Source organism: Sturnus vulgaris, chromosome 13 (assembly GCF_052056855.1).
Source record: "Sturnus vulgaris isolate bStuVul1 chromosome 13, bStuVul1.hap1, whole genome shotgun sequence".
Taxonomy (NCBI): domain Eukaryota; kingdom Metazoa; phylum Chordata; class Aves; order Passeriformes; family Sturnidae; genus Sturnus; species Sturnus vulgaris.
This window is the reverse complement of record NC_142255.1, coordinates 19,261,213-19,274,527: the sequence shown is the minus strand read 5'-3', so window position 1 is coordinate 19,274,527 and position 13,315 is coordinate 19,261,213. Positions and strand designations below refer to the sequence as shown.

At 49.5% G+C, this 13,315-nt stretch overlaps 1 long non-coding RNA gene across 1 annotated transcript; it reads right to left on the bottom strand.

Moving 5' to 3' along the window:
• Nucleotides 1–7,489: 7,489 nt before the first annotated feature.
• LOC148222285 (uncharacterized) lies at nt 7,490–8,999 on the bottom strand. The gene is made up of 3 exons (XR_015806417.1): nt 8,222–8,999; nt 7,800–7,926; nt 7,490–7,622 (listed from the first exon to the last, which is right to left on the bottom strand). It is a non-coding gene; the product is annotated as an uncharacterized LOC148222285 (long non-coding RNA).
• Between the last annotated feature and the right edge of the window lie 4,316 nt (nt 9,000–13,315).

Below are 13,315 nucleotides of genomic sequence, written 5' to 3'. Positions count from 1 at the left end.
CACAAGCACCCCCGTGGCTCCCCTTGCTGCCTGCAGGGCTTCCCCCTGGTCTGCCTGGGCTTGGGCAGCCCCCAGGCGCTGCTGGTGCTTACAGCAGTGCAGGGCTGTGCTCTCAGGAGCCCCAGACGTGTCTGTGTCAGGGCAGCCTCGGTTTCTGTGAGTCCTCCAGCAGCGCCCCTCCGCCCACTCCTGCTCAGTGCCCATCTCTAATTTTCCACCCGAGGAAGCCCGTCTGGCTGCTTGGGCGGGAGCCTTTCTCAAGGTTCCCAGCTCTGCCTGGCTTTCAGCAGGCAGTTTTATTTTTGGTGCTGAGCCCTAAAGCCAAAACCCCGCTCCTCCCTTTGCTCTGACCGCTGTAAACAGGCTGGGCAGGGAGCGGGGAGGGAGCAGAGCAGAGCCCCCGGGGGCTGCAGGGATGGGGGGATGCACCCCCCTTTGCTATGCCCAGGATTTGTAATTAAAGGTTTCCCTGGTGGAGAAAATGGGGACCTGGAAGTATCTCTGTTCCTTGGTCAAGGCGTGACATTTAAGATTGCCCCCACTAAAGAGAGGCCCTGAAGAGAAAACAGCAGCTGGAGTAGTCAGTGTTGGTCATCAGCTGTCTGCCTACCTCTCACTCATCCTCAATCCTATGAGAAATCCTATGGAATTTAACAGCTTAAACAATAGCTTCCACATAGATTAAATCGAGGCATTGCTCTAAAAAAACCCCACAATGTAGGAGAGTGATCTTTCTAAAGCTTCCTTTCAAAAATCTGTAGTGGGTTAATCCTTCTGCATTACATTAAATGTATGATTTAAATGATTCATAAACAAAGGTCAGGTCTGCTCTGGAAACTTTGCCTTGCACGGCTTCTCTGCTTGGGAACATGGATTTTCATCACATTAATGGACCAAACCCCCACAATGTACTCTTGCCACCAAGCCAAGACAGACTTTTGGTAAGGAAATATTTCCTTTATCTGTACAAAAGGCAAAGGATCTGATAAACCTTCCAGACCCTGACACATGATGCATAACCCCAGTGGGCCTGAAATGATCTTCACTCAAATTTTAATTCCCAATTTCTGTTTTCTTACTTGCACTGGGCTCTTTGGCTTTTCCCTTTCTTTCTTCTAAACGAATGAATGAGACTCTCACCCCACACATGGCACACTCTGTTTGCACAATGTACAACTTCTTAATTTCTCTTAAGAGCAGGAGTGAAACTTTGCAGCTGGAGCAGAATGGGGTTGAGCAAGCATTTGCTGCCCAAATGAAAGAGAGGAAAGCAGGCTAAAAGGGAATGGCACATAACAGCAACTGTATGTGGTGCCTGAGCCACATTGAGGCACTAAAATAAACAATTGTGCTTAACTGAATCTTGAGTAGACTCGGTGTTAAACACACTCTGAAAACTCGGCTGGACTTGGTGATCTTGGAGGTCTTTTCCAAACTTAACCATTCTATGATTTTGCTGAGTGCCCTGGATGACACAGGGAAGCAGCAATTTGCCGTATTCCTGCCCAAACTGGCATTTGGTGGGTGGCTGGGAGCTTGGTGCCTGCTGGTGATGCTGCTGTCCCTACAGAACCTGGGACATTCCCAGCACCGTGTCCCTTTAAACTGGGACTGTGTGCTGGGAGCAGAGGAGCACATCTGGGGGTGCTGTTTCTGAGTGGGTTCCCTGACAGGATACATCCAAATCCAAAAACTTGCCCAAAATTTTGGTTCTCCTCCTAAACCCAAATTTGCAGCCCTGATAAAAGCTGGGGTGTAACTCCTGGGCAGTTTTAACCCCTCAAAACCACACTGTGGTGGAAAATACGTGGGCAATGGCTGCAGCACAGCCTCAGCAAGGCAATTCCGTTCTGGCTGCTCCTTCCAGGCTTGAAAAGGTGCAAATCTTCAGGTGCAATCCCACTTGGAAAGCATCGTGTGCTTCGAAGCCTCCAGCCAGGGCCAGGAGCCGGTGTCAGCACATCCCCGGCAGTGCCAGCACAGCCTCCCTCACCTGGCTGCCACACGCACTTAGAGGGAGGGAATATTATTGTTGTGTCAGTCAAATGCTGGGGCTCCACTGAGGAATATTTTCCGTCTGCTAGGGAGAAAAGCCTCTGTGAGTTCCAGCCAGGCCGCTCAGACGGAGGGGAGTGATCCAAGGTGCCGGCTTTCCACATGCACACACTTCCCTCTTGCAGTGCCCTGCAAGGGACAGGAATTATCCTGGGCTTTGCCACTTGTGTGCCAGGGGAATGAGGAGAGCACAGGCAGGGCATGAAAGGAATGGGAAACAACTCCTCTGTTGTATTCACAGCATTTTTGGTTTTAAATCTGCTCCTCTCTCCTGCATTCCCAGCATCACACAGGCTCAGGCTATATGGCTTACTGGAACTGGCTTGCCCAAAAGTTTTTCATTAACATTTTACCGTGAAGAAATCCACACATCGGCCACACAGGCATGTGGTTTCAATCCCTTAAAACACTGATTCATTACGTGCTTAGCAAACATTTTCTCCTGCATCTGCAAACAATAGCTACTTCCAGACTTTCACTGGCCCGTGGTCGCTGTGGCTCTAACGCCTTGGCTTCCCTGAGACCAAAAAGGTGAAATTTCTTCCCAAAGGGCAGCTGCCCCTCTGAATGGGTCTGTCCATCACCAGCAGCTCAGGCTGGGATTTAACCCTCAAAAAACAGGAGAGTCAGAGCTGTCTTTGGGATATCCTTTAGGGCTGCAGTGGGTGAGAGCTCTGCAAAGGGCCTCGGTCCATCCGAAATCCTTTAAAAGCAGAGGTGGCCAGGGCCAGGCACACAGCTCTGCCTGTCTGGGGTAACCCCCGAGCAGGGCAGGCTCTCACCCTTGGCATCCCGGCTGGCTCTGTGCTTTGTCCTTGGCAGAGGAGGTGAGTCACCGGCAGCGCTGAAATCCCAGCGGGGCAGCTGTTCAAATAACCTGAGACAGCAGAACCGTCCATTCCCTGAAAAAACAACAACAGCCTCTCCTTCAGGGCTGCTTTGTGCAGGGCTGAGGTGGCACACGGACCAGGTAACCCCCCCCAACTGCAGCAGGGAGAGCCCAAAAGCAGCGAAATTCCTACAAATTCCCCCAAACCCCGATGTTCTCTGCACAGCACACACACACACACACACTGAAGCAGATTTTACTCACTCCTCTGAGGAGGCAGAATTACTCACAGGTGGTTCTTCTCAAAAATACATATGGGCTGAGGCTGAGAGCATATGGTCTGATGGCATAGTAATAACAGAGAGCTGAGGTTCCCTGTTACTCACACAGCAAAAAGCAGATTGAGGGAAGGACACCTTTCAGGAGGAATTCCTGCTGCCCTGGCTGCATGAATCACTCCTAACCAGGTCACCCTGTTCCCAAAGCCCTAAGCAAAGCAGCCATTTATGGCTATGAGAGATAAGGGGGTTTTTATCCCTTGTGTAGACGCCAGGGATAAAACCACAGCCTTGCTCCCCCGTTATTCCACGATAAAAGCACATTTTTGTGGGATACATATAGCAAAGGCCATGATGTCTGGAGGAGTTTTGGTCACTGTTTTCCCCAATGCTGATGGTCGTGAATGAGGAGGATGCTCCACCACAATTCTCTGTGGGGCTCACAGTGGTGCCAACCTGGGCATTCCTTACTCCAGGATATCCTTCCTCCCCTAAGTCACCTCTTCCTCCTCTTTCTTCTCCCTTTCTACTTAGAAAGGGGGAAGATTTATTCCAGGGGAAGGTGTGATGACTTTGTAGATATTTTCCTTGACCTGCTCTGCTCTTAATTGCCAATTACAAATGAAGGAACGGGGCAGAGCAGCCCAGCTCCCACGCTGACAACACAGCCCCAAATCTGCCACTCCAGGGCACACTCCCAGCTCTCCAGGTGATCCGGGGTTAAAAACTGCTCCACTGACCCTTCCCTGCTTTTCCCTTCTGGCAGAGCAGCCTTGGAGCTGTGATTTATGGGACTGTAAGAAAAGCAACCCCTCCCTGGAGGGTCCCTGCACAGAGTGTTCACCTCAGGGTGCAGAGCAGGGAGGATTTCCCAGCTCCCTGAGGATCCTGCTCTTATCTCCTCAGTCCTGGAAAAGATCAAACACTGCAGCTGGGAGCAGTGCTGCTTCATCCAAACAAAGGCTGGAAGGAGAGACCTCATCCAGCTCACAGCTGGGGCTGCACTCCTTCAGGGGGATAAAAAAAGCCAAGAGGTGGCTCATGGCTCTCCTGCAGGAGAATTGGGGTAGGTCAGGCTTTTCCCTAAAGATGGGCCCAGCTCACACCAGCAGTACCCAATTCTGGACCCACAGCTCAGAGATATTTCTTGCAAACGTGCCCAAAATCTCACTGCTGCCAATAAAACCAGCTCAGGGTTGATGCCTGAAGTGCCCTGATGTATAAATTTGCCAAATTTATAAACGGGATTAACTCTGCTGAAATGGGAAAAGAGAATGGGGACTGGAGAGGATGCAGGAAACAATACAGGATTTATTTTTTCCTGGGTTAAAGGCAATGACTTGTTTCAAGTTGCAGCATAAGGCAGGAAGAAAGAGTAAGCAAGTTGATGTTTGCTGTGGAGAACCCCAGGGACACCCAGATCAACTAAATCAAAAAGAAAAGAGGTCACAGCTCCAGGAACAGCACCAGAAACAGGGGATGAGGTTCTCCCCTCATTGCTGTGACATTGGACCAACATCCCCCACTTCAGCTAAAGGTGCCTGCACAGCCAATTGATTTTCCTAAAAATAAAATTATTCCAATTCCAACTGTTTCCCAGTTTCCAGCCTAAAAAATAAATACAGGAATCCCTGCCCAGCATCCTCTGCTGAGGATCTGTATTTCCAGGGATCTGGAGTGCAGCTGGTGGGACTGGGCTTCAGGAGAGCAAAGCACAGCAACTTCCCTCCCATTTGATCCACTCTGTGGAAAACTCAGCGTGCCCAGGGTGAAAATCCAGCTGAATAAAATAAATGTCTAATCTCTTACAACACCCAGTAAAACAAAGGTGCACGGAAGATTGACTTTTATCGCAAATTTGCCACAGTTGATTTTTCCAGCTAAGGATGTTCCTTCTCTGCTGGGCCTTAAATTTGTCTGCACGAAAGGACTGCAGAGAGGGAAGGCAAATGAGTGAGGGTGTGAAATCAATGTACATAAACTCAATGGCCCTGAGCCTCGATGCTGAGGCTACAGTTGGCTGCACTTCATGCAGAATGAGCTGAGACCTCTCTATTTGACTCCAGGCGAGCCTGCAGACAACTCTTTCACCTTCCACCTCTGCTAATTCATCTTGGCTTTGTGTTAATGGGACGACAAATCCAGGTTTTTGTCCCCAGAGTAGCTGGAAGCATGGCAGGAGGGAGAGGCAGGGCGTGCCATGCTCTGCTGCCAGCCTGCGAGGGCAATCCCTGCCCCAGATCTCAGGCAGGATATTTAAATTTGATATCAAATTTCCTTCCAAAAGATAGCACAGAATGTCCACAGGTGTGCCCATTAATGCCCTGGCTTCCTATCAATTAATTTATTTCATCTGTACAAGTGGCCCAGGTTTAAGTAACTTATGTTTGGTACAAGGAACTGTGAGCAGAAAGAGAGGAGCCACTGTTCCCTCCTTCATCCCAAATCCTCCCCTTTATCCCAAATCCTTCCCATCCCACTGTTCCCTCCTTGATCCCAAATCCTCCCCTTTATCCCAAATCCTCCCCATCCCACTGTTCCCTCCTTCATCCCAAATCCCCCCCATCCCACTGTTCCCCCTCATCCCAAATCCTCCCCATCCCACTGTTCTCCATCATTCCAAATCCTCCCCATCCCAAATCCCCCCCATCCCACTGTTCCCCCTCATCCCAAATCCTCCCCATCCCGCTGTTCCCTCCTTCATCCCAAATCCCCCCCATACCACTGTTCCCCCTCATCCCAAATCCTCCCCATCCCGCTGTTCCCTCCTTCATCCCAAATCCCCCCCATCCCACTGTTCCCCCTCATCCCAAATCCTCCCCATCCCGCTGTTCCCTCCTTCATCCCAAATCCCCCCCATCCCACTGTTCCCCCTCATCCCAAATCCTCCCCATCCCGCTGTTCCCTCCTTCATCCCAAATCCTCCCCATCCCGCTGTTCCCTCCTTCATCCCAAATCCCCCCCATCCCACTGTTCCCCCTCATCCCAAATCCTCCCCATCCCGCCGTTCCCTCTCGGCCTTTCCCGGGCTCCGAGCGCCCTCCCGTGGCCGCGGGCCCTCAGCGCAGCCGGGCTCGGCTCGGCCCCGCTCCCGGCCCTGCCAGCGCCGCGTTCCCCTCTATTCCTGATTTCCCCTCCTTTTCCTTCCTTTTCCTGATTTCCCCTCCTTTTCCTGATTTCCTTCCCTAACGCCAGGGGCAGATCTGCTGCTCCTCGCTTTTCCAGGCTCTCTCACCCCTCCCGGCTGTGAAGCCAGAGGAAGGAGAGTGGCTGCTGGTTCTGTCACTACACGGGCCTAAGAATGTGTTCCCAGGGACAAAATAATATAAATAACAACAATAATAATAATAATTCTTCACAGGACTACTATTAACAGGACTTAATTTATAATAACAGGACTATTATTATTAACAGTAATAGCCCACAGGACTAATAGTACCAGGACTGTGGACCCTGCCAGGTCCTGAGAGCCTCAACCTGGCGCCCCTGCAAGGGTTAACAGCAGGGTTGATGCCCAGGAAAGGTGGAAGGTGCCCGCAGCAAAACAAGTGATGTTCCAGGATAGTTTTGTCTGATCAATGCTATTAGATTGATAGATCGTTCAGGGAAGCTTTTTATCTCAGCCCTCACATCTGTTCTGCATTTGGAGGCAGCCTAAGAGGCTGAGGGTGCAGAGCAGGTGCTGCGAGTGTCTGGTGAACATTAGGGAACATTCACTCAGAGGCTCCAGAGCTGCCAAAAAGTGCACTGATTGGACAGATGTTACTTCATTACTGTCAACTCGTCATCCTGGATGTTTTAAGGGAACAGTTGTTTGTTAAGGAAACACAGCTGTTACCAAGAAATTTGTTTTTCCTTTCCTTTTCTTGGCTGCAGGGCAGTGACAAGCCCAAGGTACCTGGGCACCTGCAGAGCCCCTTTCTGGGCAGCTCCCTGTGGCCAAGGAAGGGACACAGGACTGGAAGGACCTTTCCTGGTCACCTGCCACCCCATTGCCCCGGGGCTGATCCTTGTTTAGACTCTCTTGGATGTGTTTTTCTTACCTGGTCTTCAGAATTCCCGGTGCTGGAAGTTGTCTGGCACTGACGTTCCTGTTGTGGGGTCACTGCTGGAGCTTTGCAATGGAGGTGGCTTTGACCTTCCTCCCATCCAGCTTCAGGGCAGATCTTCCAGAAATTATCCACAGAGTAGGATTTGTTTCAAGGAACTGCAAAGGAGGGGAATTGGAACACGGTTTGCATGGAAAATGTGAATTCTCACCTGGAGGGCACAAGCAGGAGGGTTGGATCTGGTTTATCCGAGTGCACACCTTCCAAAAAAAGGGAGCTGTGGGCTTCCCTCTGGTGTTCAAACTGTTTCATCCAGAAACACTCACTGGGAATGTCAAACCTGTGCCTTCCAGGGCAGCCTGGGACAGGAAGATTCCTGTCTCATCCCACAACAGCAGTGCTGGCAACACTCTGCAAAAAAACGGGAACAGCTTTGGTGCTGATCTCCTGATCTCCTCTTGCAGTGAGGTTCAGGAACAAGCAGCTCTCCTCCATGCTCTGCATGAGGCTGTGCCCGTGCCTGTCTCCTCTCTCCTTTGGACAAAGCCAATTCCAGCCCACAGGGGGGTCAGGGGGTGAATTATTCACCTGGGATGTGCTCTGGTGGGAGGCAGAGGCTGCTCTGAACCCTCAGTGGAGGAGAAGGGGGGTGAAACACGGGTACAGCCACAGCCCCCGGATCCAAACCGTGCAACGCGGAGTGGGCAGTGGAAACCTGCTGGAAAACCGGGAACACCGATTAGCAATCCTGCTTTTTGAGGGATCTAACCCAGAGCCAGGCTCATTCTGCTTTTCCTTGTCCCTAAATCCCCGCAGCTGATCCGAGCATCCCTCTGTGAGATCCCCAGAGCAGGATTCTGGGGCCACTGAGTTGTATCAGCTCAGACAGCCTCAGATCAATTCCGAGTTATCATCCTGCCATCAATTAGCACAATAACTGATTGCCCTGCCCCTGCCCAGCTCTATCCATAAGTCTTCCCACAGACCCGTTCTCCCTTATCGATTTTTACCCTCCAGCTTTTCCGCTTTGATCGATTCCGAGAGAAACGTGCAAATGAGGAGTCAAACATCTTTATGACCTGAGAACTTATCAAAGGAATTCACTGCTCCTAATAACCCCCCTCCCGGTGCTGGGTAAGCATTTAACAGCCGATATGTGCTGGCAGGAGGAGCAGGCTGCTCATGCGGAGGGATGGAATAGATCCTTCTTTTGTCTCATCCCACGGAGGCAGGCTGGGAAAGAAGGTGGCTCCATTTTACACCCCTTTGTTTTTGTTTTCCTCACAGTCTCCAGCTCAGGGGTTGCTCTGTGGGGGTTATTTGGCCATAAGTCCCAAAAACCAAGGTTTTATCACTGGGGAGTCCTGCAAAGCTCCCAGGAATGGGTGGGATGCTACTGCTGCCTGAAAACAGCTTCCTCCTTTCGGGAGAGGATGGAAGATGATCCTGAATATCAGCATTTGTGCTTCAAACACGGCAGGAATCAGCCCCTGGAAGGAGATGCTGAAAGAAGAGAGAAAACACCCACAGAAGTATCGTGCAGTGCTTGCTAATCATAGAAACGAGAGTCATAAAATCACAGTATCATAGAATCACAGAATCATAAAATCACAGAAAAATAAATCAGAGAATCACAGCATGGTTTAGGTTGGAAGGGACCTTTCAAGGTCCAACCCCCTGCCATGAACAGGAACAACTTCAACCAGAGCTTCTACACAGACCAACCACCGAGTGCTTTGGTGGCATTCCAGCTATGCCCAACTTCTCCTTGCCAAGCAAATCACGGGTTTAAAGGCTGCTGGAACTGATGGTTTTATAGAAATACAGACATTTGGATGGAGGCAGGAAGCTAATTGATTAAAGGAATTAATTAAATCTCCTCAAAACCAGGACACAACCAACCAAACCTACCATGGGAGCAGCTCCTGTCCCAACACAAGTCTCCTTTCAAATCTCAGGCAGGTCATGGCCTGGAGAATCCCTCCTCTGGAGCAAGGTCCCCTCTTACAAACAGAAACAGCCAGGAAAAGAATCCCAGCAGGCTTAGAATGAGAGGTCACAGCCCCCTCAAGCTGCCCAAGATTTGCAAAACCACCAGGGACTGTTGATTTTTAGGAGTCCCCAGTGGTTCCCTATTGAAAATAAAGAGGACACCATGAGCCAGTGTTCCCCTCCAATCCTAAAAACTGGGAATTACCAGCCTGATGTTCTCTCCTTCCCCTGTCCCTGGAATGGCAGGCAAGGTGCTGCAGTACCTGAACACCAGGATTTCCTTGGGTTATTAATGTTAAATAAAAGTTGAAAATTCTTTGCAGTTACAGCTGGAGCCTTCGAGGAGGAATCTGCTGAAAATGAGTTTTATATACTGACTGGCTAAATGGATAATTAAACAAATAACAAAAGTGAAATGCAATTTTGTTCTACCTCCTGGGAACATTATTGTTAGTTCATTCTTTTTATCAAAAGACTTAAGGAAAAAAAAAACCCAACAAAACAACAATGCAATTGAACAATATTGCTTTTGTAAACAATTTGAAAATCCAATAACTGTAAAACTTATGACATGTTATTAAAATGTCTTATATTTTTTCTCCCTACAAGTGAGAAAGCAATTCCAATCTCAGATGTTATAATTTAATTATACACTTTAGGTTCTAAAGATACCATAATTCTTAGCACTGAATACATTCCATTTAATGTCCTTCTGGCATGTTTGAGATGCTCAAGCGTTGCTGAGCACTTTGGTCCAGTTTCTCAAAATTTCTGCTCATTCTCTGGGAATGCCTGGGAGAGCAGGAGGCCACCACACCTCGTTGGGGACCCACACACACACAGAGCCCTGGCTGTCATGGCAGGAAGATTTTTGGGTTTTTCCTAAAATATCCAGCAGGCAGGGTGGGAAGCACCAGCAAAACGATGCTGACTTCTGGTGCTGCCAACCAAAGATGGACGTGGAAATGTTGGAGCAGTTCCAGAGGATCCACCATGATCAGGGCCCTGGAGCCAGGCTGGGAGAGCTGGGGCTGCTCAGCCTGGAGAAGGGAAGGTTTTGTGGAGACCCCACAGCTCCTTCCAGGATCTGAAGCTGGAGAGGAAAAATTAATAAGGAATTGGAGTAACAGGACAAGGGGCAATGGGTTCAAATTGCCAGAGAGTAGGTTTTGATTAGATTTTGGGAATAAATCCTGGGAGGGTGGGCAGGCCCTGGCACAGGGTGCCCAGAGCAGCTGCTCCTGGATCCCTGGCAGTGCCCAAGGCCAGGTCGGACAGGACTTGGAGCAAACTGGGACAGTGGAAGGTGTCCCTGCCCATGTCTGGGGGTGGGACAAGATGGTTTTTAAGGTCCTTTCCAGCCCAAACCATTTCAGGATTCTGTGATTTGGGATCAGGGAGTGAAGGTGGTGATGGGCCCTGGGTGGGGAAATGGTGGCCCAGGGAAGCAGGACAGGAGAGCTCATCCAAGGCCACCCAAATTCCACAAATTCCCTGTCAGTGCTGCACAATCCTCGACCTGGCTGTTCCCAGCGTCTGCCAATCCCTCATCCCTCTCCTTCCTCACTCCCACCCCCTTGGATGCAGATTTGAGGGTCTTCAGCAGGACCCACCCCTGCAGCAAGAGAGTTCCCAGCACAAGAACTAATTGGAACAAAATTTAAACGCTAACAAATAAATAAAGGCAAGCTACAGTGAACTAGTAATAAGATACCTTTGGATGTTCATTATGCTGGATTTCCAGGCAGTTAAATAGTTTAATGCATTTCCCTTTGGCTTGCTTATCAATCTCAGAGCCTGTCTGATGCTGTTTCCCATCCTCCCCAGTCCTACATTACTGGAAAATGTCTTGGTGGCACCAGCAGTGACGCCCACCAGGTAGGGGCTGTGATCCACTGACAGCAGCAGCGTGGGGATAATTGATGGCAAGTGATTGCCAGCATGTGATGATTATCTCGTCGGGTTGTCTGCAAAACAATTAATGGCAATGAAAAGAATTCCTTTAATTAATCATTTCCTGTAAATAAACGCATCAGAATAAAAGAAATCACCGAGCTGTTGCTAAAAATGGGTTGTGTGCAAAGGCTGCCACATGTTAGTGATGGAGCTGATGGGGTGGGAGAGGCAGCAGAGAGGCTGAAATCTATGCAGGTGCCAATTGTCTTCTCTGCAAAGTTTGGAACTGCAGGAATGAACTGTTCTTGAGAATGGATTTGCTTTAGGGACTCCAAAACGAGTGGGATGATGGGGCCTGGGGGGGCTGAGACCCGCAGCAAGAGCTTCTCTGCTTGGGGCTGAGCCCTCCCTGCCCTCTCCTGTGGGAAGCAGGTTTAACAGAACAGGAGGGATGCTCCTCTCTGCTCTGCTCTCCGTGACAGCAGAGCCCATGGGAATGGGAGCACAGGTTGGTGTTGGCATCTGCACCCCCCAGCTCATCCCTGTCCCGACCACAGCCCCCCTTTGGTTTCTAGCCGAGCTCCAGGTTGCCCCCAGGACTCAGATTCTCACCCTGTGGTGGTCTCAGCCCCGGTCCTGGTGCAGCAGAGCCCCTGCAGCCGCTCTCTGTGCCCGAGGCTCAACCTTCAACCCCCACAGCACTGCCTCGATCCCACCCCAACCCTGCCACAGCCACACACCCTGCCTCACATCCCCTTGGAACGCTGTAAATCCATGCTGGTGCCACCTGGATGAGCCCCACCCAGGTGAGGCAGCACCACCCTGCATCACCAGATTGCATCTGGGGGTTTGAAAAGCCTGAAGGGCTCCTGATTCCCTCCCCCCCAAAAAAGGCTGTGATAAAGCATCGCCTAAGGATGAGCCCACCTTTAGTTGTTACCAGGTTATGGGGTGTAAATCCGGGCAGAATTCGACCTTCAGAGGAAACAATGGGAAGAGAGAAAAAAAAGGAAAACAGGTGGGTGTTAAAAATAATCATAAATAACCCCGACCAGAAAACCACACAAAACGTGTCACAAACCGAGAGCGTTTTAAGAATGCTGAAAGTTTCTAAAATTAATTTTCTTCATTTTACTTTATTAAAATTGCTTTCATTTATCTCCCGCGTTAAATATTTTATTTTTCCATATTAATGGCTGCAATTTCTACTGCAGCTTGTTTCTGTCATTAACACTGTACAAACTTAATATCATTAGTAGTTTTTTCCCTTAATTATGTGAGTGGAGAAGAAAAACATCAAAGTTTCCGTGAAATTGGAATAGTATATCTAAATTGCCTCATGTTTATTTTAACATTAACAGTAAATGAAGCTAATGGGCTTTTATATTATTAAAAGCAGCCATTTGTGTCCTGCCTGCTGTAATATATAGCAAAGCTTTAAAAGATGTTAAATAATTAGTTATTTAATAGGGATGCACAAAATAGATCAAACAAAAGGCAAACTTCCTGGAAGCAGCAACTTCAGATCAAGCCAGGGCCCCTTTGTGATGCCTCAGAACTGGGTTTGTTCCTGCACACAGCTCGTGTCCCACTGTTATTCTGATTGCTTCCATCTCCTGCAGGTGCAGAGGGACAGCGGAGCCACGTGCCTGCAGGCAATGGAATGATGGCATTGATGGATGGAGGGATGGCAGCAGTGGGAATGGATGGGAGGGATGGCATTGATGGAGTGATGGCAGCAGTGGGAATGGGATGGAATGATGGCATGGATGGAGTGATGGCATCAATAGAATGATGGCATGGATGGAGTGATGGCATCAGTGGGAATGATGACATTGATGGAGGGATGGCGTGGATGGAGGGATGGCATCAATGGATGGAATGATGGCATTGGCTGAATGATGGTGTCTATGGGAATGATGGCATGAATGGAATGATGGCATCAGTGGGAATGGGATTGAGTGATGGCATCAATGGAATGATAGCATTGATGGCATCAGTGGGAATGATGACATTGATGGAGTGATGGCACTGATGGAGTGATGGCATCCATGGAATGATGGCATTGAAGGCAATGATGACATCGTTGGAACAGTGGCATGAATGGCAGTGATGGCATCCATAAGAATGATGGCATCCATGGAATGATGGCATCCAAGGCAATGATGGCATCATTGGAACGATGGCATGAATGGCAAGGATGGCATTGATGCAAT